At 32.6% G+C, this 13,375-nt stretch overlaps 1 protein-coding gene and 1 non-coding gene across 3 annotated transcripts in view; one reads left to right on the forward strand and one right to left on the reverse strand.

Annotated features, from left to right (window-relative positions):
- The window catches only part of LOC149423778 (semaphorin-2A-like), a 647,562-nt gene that overhangs the window by 554,738 nt on the left and 79,449 nt on the right, over positions 1 to 13,375 (forward strand). The gene's annotated exons all lie outside the window — the stretch shown is intronic.
- On the reverse strand, positions 9,885 to 9,957 carry TRNAS-CGA (transfer RNA serine (anticodon CGA)). Its single transcript has one exon. It is a non-coding gene; the product is annotated as a tRNA-Ser (tRNA).

Below are 13,375 nucleotides of genomic sequence, written 5' to 3' on the forward strand. Positions count from 1 at the left end.
CAATCCTTCATCAAGCCCCTAATTGTGCCGCGAAGGCCCGCATTTCTCCACAACTAATAACACCCAACAAGATACATTTTAGGGGTGAACTTTATACCCAAGAAGGTGACGGAATTTGGAGCTATTAGTGCGTGGAATTTAGATTACTCTGACTAAATCCTGATGCTGAATTTCAGAAGCCTCTTAGAGTGTTGCCTATTTTTTTTAATATCACATATTTCCAACACGTTTACGTTCTAAATTTGCCCCGTTTAAAAAGATATTTTTGTAAATATTTCAAAAATCTTTCAGCAGGTACCATTTCATCTTTTCTTTAATTTTATTTGCCTTCTTTATTACGATTTTGCAGTTCATCTTCACTCTCTCTTCTCATTGTGTTCCTGGGAGAAACTTAACCCTTAAATGCATGATTTATTAAATTTTCTGGAAAAAAAATATTTTGTAGATATTTACATGCATATGCAAGGAAATATAAAGAATTTATTTTATTTGTAATTTTTAATGATATTTGATTTAAACAAATTGTTGCAAATTTACAACACCATGTATTAAATAAAAAATAATATGAACAATTTACTTATGAAAAAAAAATAAAAAACCTAAAAAAAATTCTCAAAACTAATAAGTGTACCGGAAAAATATGAGTTATTACATATAAGTATTGTATTATTGTATCTACTTACTTAAGAAAATCAAAATAATAACAGCAAAACCAAACTGTAATTCTAACCTCCAACCAATTTTCGAGAATCTTCACTTTGTTAAAGAAAAAGTGACATTTGACATTCGCGAAAGAAAAAAAAGGTGATGCCACTCGATAAAATATATTACCGTGAACTTGATAATTCTAAAACGGCATGCATTAAGTATACACCAAAGAGTGGTTTGAACGGTATGTTGCAGTTTTACAACAGTATGCATTTAAGTGTTAAGACGCATTTCTTTTTGGAAGATAATCTCGGAAACGTTGTTACAAACACATTGTTGTTCTTCCCAAACACCGAATTTTGCATGTTTTACACACAATAGGTGGCCAAATTATATTATTATTCATTGAATAATTTCAAAATCAATTTGTGTCTGAATTTTAATTTTAATAAAATAAATCACTTTCTATTCGCTACTATTTAATTAAAAAAGGATTGACATGTTTAAAAATCAATGGTTTCTTCGTCAGGTATATGTAGTAAAAATAAATAAATTAAGAATATTTAGTATGGACAAATAATTTTCTATAAGCAATAATTATTAGCCTGAAACACAAATATAAAAAAAAATTAAATGCCCCCGACGAGAATTGAACCCGCACCTTCTGATCGCCGATCAGGTGCACGGAATCACTGTGCTACATTGGTTTATTTATAACCGCCAAATATTCAATAAAAACTAGCATTTCATTCAACAATTACTGCTTTTTAATCATTTATTTTTTCAATTTATATTTGTGTTTCAGGCTAATAATTATTGCTTATAATAATTGGTTATCTTTTGTGATTTGCATAAAACAACTAATATTATTTACCTTTAATAAAAGATAAAATAATTATCTACCTACAGACAAAAATATTACAATGATTGGTGATTAATTTGTTATTATTATTTGTTTTTAAATTATACAAAAGCATCATGAAATTGATTATTATTGCGTTTGTAGATCCATATAACAATAACTTTTATAAACCTACACATTTGTGTATACATCAAAAAATTAGGTATATTTTATACGATGGAAAAGAATTTGGTGTGCTCTAAATGCATTCTAGCAGAAATAGTTAATCCGGATCATTTATAATTTTCGCCATTCGCACTCCTAACTAACGTAACTCCTTCTCGCATCATATCCTAGTTCCCAGGCAAATGTCACAATTTTGTTATTCATATTGAGCATATTAAATCGCTTTCTTCCTTATTTCTCGTTTTCTGACTTACTGTAGGTATTTTTCTATCAAGTTTATTAATAAAAAAATTAAAAAATTATGTCTGCATTAAAAGCGGTTAATTCTTAAATAATAATAAGAAAAAAACTCTAGAGTAAATAATATTTGGGCACCCACTGTATTTCTAGTTTTATGTGATCTGTGATATTCGTATTTTAAATCTTGAAATGCCGAGATAAATAAAGTAAGAAAGTTTATGGATTCTTAAAAATTACACAGTTGGATGTATTAATATTTTCTTAATCACCTATTTAGAACAATTGCATAAGTTATTTAAACTCATTCGACACAATATGATAAGAAATTTGTATAAAAATTAAAATAAATGTTTTATTATCTTCCTTCATTTTGTAACATATATAGATAATGGATAATCCTGACTGGGATATATAGTGCTGAAGATTTAATTTAAATTTTAGATAATTGTTTATAAATTGGTATCGGTTTCAGTCTGTGTTTGGTTTCAGTATATTATCTATGTCTCATGTTTCTAGGTTATGTATTCATTTTTTTTTAAATTAAAAAATATAATATTCTTGAGTTCTGAATGAGACAGAGATTTTGCTGTAAAGTTTAGTACCAGAGTATATGGATAGTAAGTATTCTCCGATTCTAAGAACAGTTCAAAATGGAGACGTAATGGAGAAGGAGATTATAATATTGTTGTGAGTTCTGAATGTGAGTGAGATTTTGCTGTAGAGTTTATTCACCATAGTACCTACATGGATATTAAGTATTCTCCGATTCTAAGAACAGTTCAAAATGGAGCAGTGGCATATTCATATATGTTATTATTTTGATGGCTGAAATTTCATCTCTTTGATCTCATTAAAAATGCTTACAAACTATGAATAGCCTACAAACATGCGCCTTCAATTGTGCAGTGATTTTATCATAATTAAACAGGAAATTTGAGTACATGGATATTAAGTATTCTCCGATTCTAAGAACAGTTCAAAATGGAGCAGTGGCATATTCATATATGTTATTATTTTGATGGCTGAAATTTCATCTCTTTGATCTCATTAAAAATGCTTACAAACTATGAATAGCCTACAAACATGCGCCTTCAATTGTGCAGTGATTTTATCATAATTAAACAGGAAATTTGGCTGCAACTGTAATAGCATAACACTCAATATTGATTAAGCTAATAATTAACACGGTAGTGTTATGAATGGTTCTTGTGTAAAGCACTACCCACACCATTACGCAAAGTACTTTAAGAGCGTGACAAGCGTTTTCATACATTATTTAATATATATATTTTTACTAATTCAGCTATTTTTCAACATGCCCAATGATAGGATTATCCATACAATATTTTGTTCTGATGGCCAGTTATTTTATTTTAGCTCTTTATTTTCTTCTCTTCCTCACTTTCTCGAACATCATTTTATAATTGAAATGGATTTAGCTCAGTATAGTGATCAGACATCAATACCCAACTACTTCTTAACATTCGATTCGATAACGATGCCACATTTACACTGGCTCCGGGTAGTTAGGACTCTTGTGTGGTATCAAACATATCAACCAGATCATATGTTATAACTGTTTCCTGTCTTTTTCTACAGGGTTTTCCAATAAGAGGTGTTATTTTGATATTCAATCGTAAAAGATCAATGGTTTTGTTGCTTGTGTGGCACGTAGCACCGTTTTGTTGAAATTAAACGTTGTTCAGATCAATACCATCCAATTCCGGCCATAAAAAACATTAATCATTTCTCGATAGCGCAATCCATTCACCTTAACTGTTACTCCAGCCTCATTTTCAAAAAAAGTAAGGTCTAATGACTCCGCCCGACCATAAACCGCACCAAACAGTTACACGTTGAGAATAGAGAGGCTTTTTAACAATAATTCTTGGGTTTTCCGAGCCCCAGATGCGACAATTTTGCTTGTTAACGAAGCCACCGAGGTGGAAATGGGCCTCATCACTCAAGATGATTTGCATTTGATTCACTCAAGTGAATTTTAATAATTTCAATGCGTTGTTGAAGCGTGTATCATTCAATTTTTATTAATGGCGTAGTTTCTACTTGTCAAATGTTAAAAAATGACAGCTTTAAAAATAACACCTACCGAAATAGCGGGCTATTCAAAATAACACCTCTTATTAGAAAATCTTTTACAATAACACAATAGTATACAATAAGAAGAGAAAATTTCCTGATAAAAATATTGCTACTGTGTTAAGAATCTCTTCAAATTATTCGTATTCCTGTTAAGAACTGGATTGTAGGCCATTAACTAATAAATTGATAGGTATCCGGATAAAACTTTAAGTAAAATACCAATGTTTTGTCACGATCTCCGAATAATTTTTTGGTCATATATTATTTAGACAAATGCAGGTTACTTAATTTCTCATTTTTCTCCGTGTAGTGTTCTATAAGTTAATTACAATCATGAGTTATTTGTGAAAACTTCTCGGAAGTTTAATGTCCGAAATGTGACCGTAAACTATTTATTATATTTCACCCCTTACCACTTTCATCTCTTCTAGATAACTGATATTAAGACCTCTGTAGACCGGTTACGAGTAAAGTTAGCTTTCAAAAATTATATCTGTTTTATTTTGTGATGTAAAGTAATGAAATATTGCAGTAGGTACTTGTCCAAGAAGTTCATTAGAATCATTAGTTCTTCAAGAAAACTTTCTGCTAGTTTAATCTCTAAAATGTGACCATAAACTAGTTACAATATTGCACTCCTTCCTGATAGTCCGATCAGTCGAACACCGGTCATGTGGAAAGTAAAATGTCAGTATTTATCTGTTTCTTGTCTTATTCTACAATTGTACTATCGTATACAATAAGTTAATTACAATCATTAGATCTTCGAGAAAACTTTCTTAAAGTTTAATCTCCAATAAACTATTAAAGATATTTCATCTCGTTCTGATACTGTGATCATTCATAAAATACATGGTTTTCCAATAAGAGGTGTTATTTTAAATAGCCCGCTATTTCGGTAGAAGTTACATTTGAAGCTGTCGCTTTTTAACATTTCACAAGTAGAAACCATGCCATTAATAAAAATGAAACGATACAAGCTCCAACAACGCATTGAAATTATTAAAATCCACTTGAGTGAATCAAATGAAAAATCATCTTGAGTGATGAGGCCCATTTCCACCTCGGGGGCTTCGTCAACAAGCAAAATTGTCGCATCTAGGGCTCAGAAATTCCAAGAGTTATTGTTGAAAAGCCTCTTTCTCTCAACATGTGACTGTTTGATGCAGTTTATGGTCCGGCGGAGTCATTGGACCTTACTTTTTTGAAAATGAGGCTGGAGCAACAGTTACGGTGAATGGATTGCGCTATCGAGAGATGATTAATGATTTTTTATGGCCGGAATTGGATGGTATTGATCTGAAGAAAATTTATTTTCATCAAGACGGCGCTACGTGCCACACAAGCAACGAAACTATTGATCTTTTACGATTGAATATCAAAATAACACCTCTTATTGAAAAACCCTGTATAAGCATATTTAACTATTTTGTGACTTATGCTACAGTAATACAATAATATTTTACGTGTCCAAGGAGTTGATTACAATCATTAGTTCTTTGGGAAAACTTTCTGAAAGTTTAATCTCCAAAATGTGACCGTAAACTAGTTATTATATTTCACCCCTAGCTCCGTTCACCCCTTCCTGATAGTCTGACCGTTCCAGCCCCAGTTATGGGGAAAGTTAATGGCCCTAAGCACCATCAGAGACTGCAACTAATTGTAAGTGCCGGCATAAACCTCCTGCGTCTTATTCTGTTATTAACGGGACCAGAAGGTATTAAATCTGCGTCATTTATTATTTGCTGGTCCCAATAAAATTATTTGGCCCGGCGTTTTCACTCTTGGAGTAGTATTTATAATTCTTAGAGCAATTATGTTATAATATTTATGTTATTATAATATTATGCATGTCTGTGAATTTATCAAAGCATATTGAATCATATGGAGATCAATATCATTTTTAAATTGATTCCAGCGTTATTCTTTTTCCTTATTTTTTTGTAAACAATATGAATTCAAAATGTTTCAGGCGTTGTTAATGAAATAGCAGTCGAAAAGTGGAAATATATTTGTTTGTCTGAAACAGGCACAGATCATTTAGTCTGATATTTTTATACCAATAGAAGTTTTTTTAAAAATTTTCATCAAGGAAATGAAAAAAATTAAAAAAAACTTTGATTAAGTTCGTATATAAAAAAAGAAAGCTTTGCAAATTTCATGATGTCAGCGCTCGCCGTTCGATATATGTTTAGGGACGCACTAACACTTGTTTTTTTAGTAAATAGATACCTTTCCTTTAGAATCTACTAACTTACTAACCATCACGCCGTTTCCTGGAGTCGTATGCAGAGAGGAAGAACCGCCAAACTACTCGGACTTATATGATTTAAGATTTTTGAGGACAAGACTTGCTGAGGTCTGCAAAGACTAATTTTTCTCTGGAAACAGATGGAGTGTATAAACTCAGTTGTTCCGGATGTGACAAGGTCTATGTAGGCCAGACAGAGCGGACTATTTCCAAAAGGATTTCAGAACACTTCAGAGCTTGTAAACTCAGACACCCTGACAAATCGGCAATTGCCGAGCATTTGATTGACACCGGGCATTACTTTGGATTTGTTCCTGAAATCCTGGGGAGACCCAAAACTTATAGAGCACGTCTGATTACGGAGGCCATTGAAATTCACAAAAATCCCGTAAATATTAATAGAGACGATGGAGCTTAGCTCAATAGTTCTTGGTATCCGGTAATTGACGGCTACACCAGAACTAAACGAAGAAAACCACTTGCAACACGGTATCACATATCTGGCAGGCATACGCTGGCAACACGGTATCACATATCACATCCTCATACATAAGCTCACATTTCACCACAACCTCAGATGCACTGCAATGCTATCCGAAACGTTGGCTAAAGAAGGAGTTAGCGCAACACGGCATGACACCCCAAAAACAAATAACAAAAAAACTACTCGGACTTAATGATTTCATTCCCATTCAAACTAACAATTTCATTCGCATTCAAACCAATTATTTCATTCACATTCAAACGAATTATTTAATTCACATTCAAACTAAATATTTCATTCCCATACAACTATTTATTTCATTCACATTCAAATTAATTATTTCAATCACCTTAGTTAAATTCGTGTAAATCAAATTCAAATATTTATGAAGGATTGGTCTTTTTGCTTTAGTTTAATTCCTGTACAAACATAATAATTTATAAGGTGAGAAGGTACGGCAATGAATTGCCACCAAGATTTACGTATGTCGTGTATTGCCTATTCTCGCAGATGTATTAATTATTTCCCTATATTGCCGGTGAGCTTGCGTAAAGTAAAGACAAGTACTATTCTAGGGTCGTAGAAAATCACGACCATATCAGATCTTCCCACGATGTTTTCAGGGGCCTACGTGAAGGATTTGTTTACAGTGAGCCGAGAAGGCTCCCTTTATATTCCATGCCCAGACCGCCTGTTCGCCCCATCATTCACGAGGCGACCTTCATCCATTTTACAGAAGAAATTTCCTCACCTTTCGGTCCCGTGGTATTTCCGTGACACTTGGGAGTCGTATTTTACATGTCAATACCGATATCCATCCAAAAAAGTCTCAAAAACAGCAACAGACACCACAACAAAAGGAAGAAACAAAAAAATTCAACGACAAAAATTTCTTCAAATTTTATATTATACCTGAAATTTAACACAATAAAACCAACAACCGCGGAATACAATATTGTAAATTTTATATTTTTAAATTCATATTACGCGTGAAGCATCCAGAATCTCGCAGAATTTGTATCCCCAAATGAGACGGGTGAGTCCTTGTTTTTCTATACTCCAATCTGGGCTTATCTTATGTTCCCGAAGATCAGATTGAAAATATTGAGGAATACTGTTCATCAAGTTTAGCGGATGCATTGATTGTCCCATATAACATAGGAGTTTAAAGAGTTTTGTACTGCTCCCTCGAGTGTGTGGCACCTTCAAACACCAATTAATGCAGTGGAGTCGCAGTATAGCGACAACAATATCTTTTTTATAAAGTGTCTTTAAAATATTTTTCTTGTGATTTTTCAGTTTAACCCTTTAAGCGTTCAACAGTACTAAGTCGTTTCCTTGGCCACGCAAATATGAGCCTTAAATAAGAGATATTTATATGGTTAGTGCGGGTATTTTAGACTAGCCAAGTTGCGTCGAAGGCAAACGAGTTTTTTTTCCTTTGGGGAAACATGACCGATATTTGATCAAACGGACAAGGGTCGAATGTAGGGAAAACTCGAGATGTCCGCTAGAGAGATTCGTGGATTATTTTCATTTCCAAGGAAATAGACCCATATACCTGAACTTCTTACTTCCATATTTATTTAGATACCTACAAACATGCTTGTTGGGCTGGAACATAGCGATCCGAGATTCAATAGAAGAAAATATAATGCATGAATAAATGTTGTCATATTTATATTTCTTTAATAATTTGACTACTTCCACGGGCTAAAGGTTAGGATATTTGTTTTCAGATTCAAAAAGTCAGTTCAAACCCTGAGTTCAAACCCTTGTATTTACCACCATTGTTACGTGTTAATTGGCGTAAATTAACGTTGAATAATGTAACATGATACATTTTCAACGCGTTCCTCAGTTCCACCCTGATGAAAGATCACTATCACTTGACATTGCTAGAAATAGCTTTAGCTGTTTTTGGTGACAAGGTCTAAATACTCAGGTACTTCCCAACCTTTCTTATTCCACCTTGTTTTCTTTCTCACCCCTTTCAGTCTCACAAATTTATCCAATTGGGGATGTCATGGTTCTACTATCTCTGGCCAATTGAAACTCTTGAGCGGAGTTTAATAAATATTAATTGATTACATTATATTTTCATTGTAAGTTAATTGAAACAATTTAACACTTAGGTTTACTCTGATTCTGTAATTTATTTTCTATTAACTCATCAATCATGAAAATTCTGACCCTTCATCACCCAAATTGTACATTTACAGTTTCAATTTTCGCTATCTCATGATTAAGTACTTATTTATCGCAATAAAAAGTCATTACGCAAATTTATGGATGCTCATTGTATGGAAACAGTGGATTACTTTCCAGTTATAAATCTTGATCCTCTCGAGTTTTAATCCCCAATTCTCCCTCTGTTTTTATGTTCCTACTACTGGCCGTTTCCACCCATAAAGAGGGGGTGAAGATTATTTCCCTACACTATCTGTTCATACTTTCATACATTTATTCACATATATTTCGACGAATGTCTATTTCAAAATATAAGTTTTATTATTCGTTATTTTCACAAACAAATATAAAATGGATTTTAAAATATCAACACATCTCCGACGTCATTCTACCCCAATCGCAGTACTATTGCGGAATAGTGTGGATAACAAGACCACTATTTGATATCATCTGATAGAGCACTACCAACTTCAAATCAAGCCCGTTTTTACAAACTTCTTTGGAAATTGTCTTCCAAGAAAACGTGTTGTTTTTATTATTTTGAACACTGACATTTATCATTTTTGAAGATAAACTTATAAATACAAGACATGGTTTTTATGCAAAGCACAAAGGATAACACATTATTATAAGCAATAATTATTAGCCTGAAACACAATATAAATTGAAAAAAACTTTCGAGAAGAAAAATGCCCTCGACGGGTCAGGTGCACCAACCACTATGTTACGTCGGCTTATTTTTAAAGCCAAACAATTCAATAAATACTAGTATTTTATTCGACAAATATTATAGCTTATTACATTTTTTTATTATTTTTTTGGTAAAATAATGTTTAAGACAAGATTTTTTATGCATAGCACAAAGGGTAACAATTATTTTACAACCAATAATTATTAGCCTGAAACACTCATCCACATTGAAAAATCTCCTGATAAAAGATACATGACGCCAACGGGACTTGAACCCGTGTCCTTTCGATTTCGGGTCGACAGCTCTGACCACTGAGCTATGGCGGCTTATCTCTTATCCGCGAAATAATTCAATATATACTAGTGTTTCATTCAACAATTGCTGCTTGTTACATTTTTTTCACCTGAAACAACCAATTTTATTTTATATGAGAAAGGCATTGTAAGTGCTAACTCTCTCACTAGATGGCGTCGAGACAAATTGTCTACATTTTTTGGTGAAGATACTAGAACTTGTCAAATATTAATTATTATTTTGTTGGTAAACTAGGAGATTTTTCAATGTGGATGAGTGTTTCAGACTAATAATTATTGTTTGTAAAATAATTGTTACATTTTTTTTACCTGAAGACAACCAACATTATTTTTTTTATTTTGTATTTAATGGTGAAATATTTTGATTTATCAAATATTATTATTTTTTCAAAGATAAACTTATGTTAACAAGACACGGATTTTATCCAAAGCACAAAGAAAAACTTTTTTTAATAACTGATGATACGTTGATGAGTTCATCATTCTTACATTCTCCCTGTTTTCTGTTCCCACTGACCTCTTTCCGCCCCCAACATAGGGGAGTAGATTATTTCATAATTCTTGGTTGCTTTGACTGAATTTTCCGTCCAAATGGGTGCGCGCCCGGGTGGATTTAGCAAGTTAGGACTGCACCAATGCGCACTGGTCACTGGGCAGAAACAATATAAAGTGGAAATATGATTCAACTACCTATTCTCTTGGGGATAATATTTAACCAATAAACCACTGATTCCCTGGGCTAGAGGGTGATAGGTCATGTGCATTAATACCCTGTAAAAATATTCAAGTACTAGTTTAATTCCTTCTCGCAAGTAGCACTATAATGGCTTCCTACGTAATGCCTAGTACTGCGAGTAAAATACATATTGGCCTTTAATTAAATACTGCGATTAAAATAATCTTGGCCTTACATTAAATACTGCGAGTAAAATAAATTTAGGCTTTATTTGAATAATGCGTGTAAAATACATCTTGGCCTTTAATAAATACTGCGAATAAAATAAATCTTGACTTTATTTAAATACTGCTAGTAAAATACATCTTGGCCTTTAGTTAAATACTCCGAGTAAAATACATCTAGGCCTTTTGCAAATATTATAAGTAAATTAAGTACCTATTTTATGTAAAATAGTTAAGATAATAGAAAATTTAAAATTTAAGTACCATATTATGAATACGAACCAAATTCATTTTTAGAAAACGAATTTTATAAAATATATTATGATAAAACTATACTAACAGACCGAACGATTAGTCATAATAGACCCGATATAGTTTTACATGACAAAATTAAAAAAATAACTTATATCATTGATGTCGCTATTCCAAATTCCTGTAATATTCAAAAATCTGTTTGTGTCTGAAAAAATAAGAAAATACACAGATTTAGGAAATGAAATAAAAAGAATTTGGCATTCTCAGACTATAAAAATATTACCATTCGTTATTTCGGCTACTGGCATTATACCTAGCTCTCTAATTAAAAATTTAGGCGTATTAGATCTATCAAATAAATTATATATAAAGATGCAAAAGTCGGTCATTTTGAATACATGTAGGATAACAAAAGATTTTTTAAATATTTATGTTGAGGGATCAGTAGGATTTATAGGCCCTGTTAGAAGTTCTACCGAGCCGAACCCTCTGATATGAAAATATCTGGAGTCGGTGAATTATTTTCCCATTTGATCTCTGGTGAGTTGACGTGTTGTTCTTGTATTGTTTTGTATTTATTTTGCTTATATAATGCACTTACATAAGGTTGATTGACTAGATGATCATTTGTGGAAAAGTGAGTGGAAGGGTTAAGTTTTTCCTTTGGGGAAGATTTAACCCGGACAACTAAATCGGAAGTTAAAAAAAAAAAAATAATAAACATTTCCTCAACAAAAAAAAGTGGGTGTGTCAAGCCTACGCAAGACAGAAGTGAAACTTCTAGTTTCAGTTGATGCTTGGCGTGGCGCAGTTCGCTGGTGTCTGAGAGAGAGGAAAGAAGAGAAGAGAGAGAACGTTCGTGAGCGGCTCCCCCACCTCAACAAGGTTTCACTTCAAAAATGCCACAGCCGAGAATCGAACCTCGCTTAACTGATTGAAAGCCAACCACGCTGAGCACCAACTGTAAGCAAAGCCGCATAAATTGATTATATTATGTAGGTTCTGAAAATATGAGAGCTTGTTATGTTTTATAATGTTACCTACATCACACCCAAAATATAATATATTTTTAAAAATAATGTACAATGTACAGAAATAGAATCCCACACAAGATCGCGTAGTGCGCTCTAGCGAACGGATATTTTATCAGAGGGAGATAGTTTTAATTTTTTTTTCTGTAAATTATTACATATTATCAAAATAAATAAATTAATTAAATAAATGTAATACAATTATCATAATATACGGATTAGATAATAATTTTAATCCAACACAATAACGCAAAGCGCGCTCTAGCGGAGTAATGTTTTATCACAGTGAGATAAGTGTTTTTATTATTTTGCAATATTATTTTCTTTTAAAAAATGTTCTGACCTACTAAAAAATAAGATATTGAATGAAAAAGGCGTTAAAAACAAAAAAATAATGTGCGATGGCCGAGAATCGAACTCGGATCAACTGCTTGGAAGGCAACTATGCTGACCATTACACCACCAACGCCAGTTGTCGGGATGAGCTAAGAAGCATTTATATGTTACTTCAAAACTTTGACTAGATCAAATGAACTTTAATCGGTGGTGGGGGTACCCGCATTTTCGTTTCGGTCATGAGTCGGTTTTACTCCGGTCCTCGAAATTGCATGACGCGCGTAAAGAAGTTTCACTTCAAAACTTTGTGCGAATTCTATATCAACATTTAGTTAAAATATTTATGATGAAATATCCGATTAGACCTGACTTAGAAGCCATTCAGCAGATTTATATATACATAAAGTGGAAGGAATCGTTAACAAAAGTAAATTCTAATTTATTATTCCCGGAATAGCAGGAAAGTCTTTATGGGCACTGGACGAATTTAAAAGTAAAGGATGCGAACTACAAAGTACAAAGCGGAATTATATTGCTATTTAAGTAGAATTTAAGCAGAAACATTCGCTTTACGTAGGTAATTAACGCCATTTTCAACTGGAAATCGAACAAACGATCTTACAAAGACTGATTGACTTTGCCATATAATTACATTTCTCCATAATGATTTTTCTAGCAAAATAAAACTTAATGATAAACCATCAAAGTTTAATTATAATAAATAAATGTTTTGTTCATACTGATACAATAAATAATATTATTAAATCGTCTTCTATCACCAATATCAGAAAATAATTGCAAATAATCCGTGAATCGAAAATCTACAAAAGAGTCATAACCGCCAAGAGCCAGTGGGACTTTGGCATAAACAGAAGGTTGGGAAGGACCTGGCTATTTAGTCTGGTCAC

The sequence above is a fragment of the Hesperophylax consimilis genome, chromosome 5 (genome assembly GCF_061612785.1).
Source record: "Hesperophylax consimilis isolate HC1 chromosome 5, BYU_Hcon_1.0, whole genome shotgun sequence".
In the NCBI taxonomy this organism is placed as follows: Eukaryota; Metazoa; Arthropoda; class Insecta; order Trichoptera; family Limnephilidae; genus Hesperophylax; species Hesperophylax consimilis.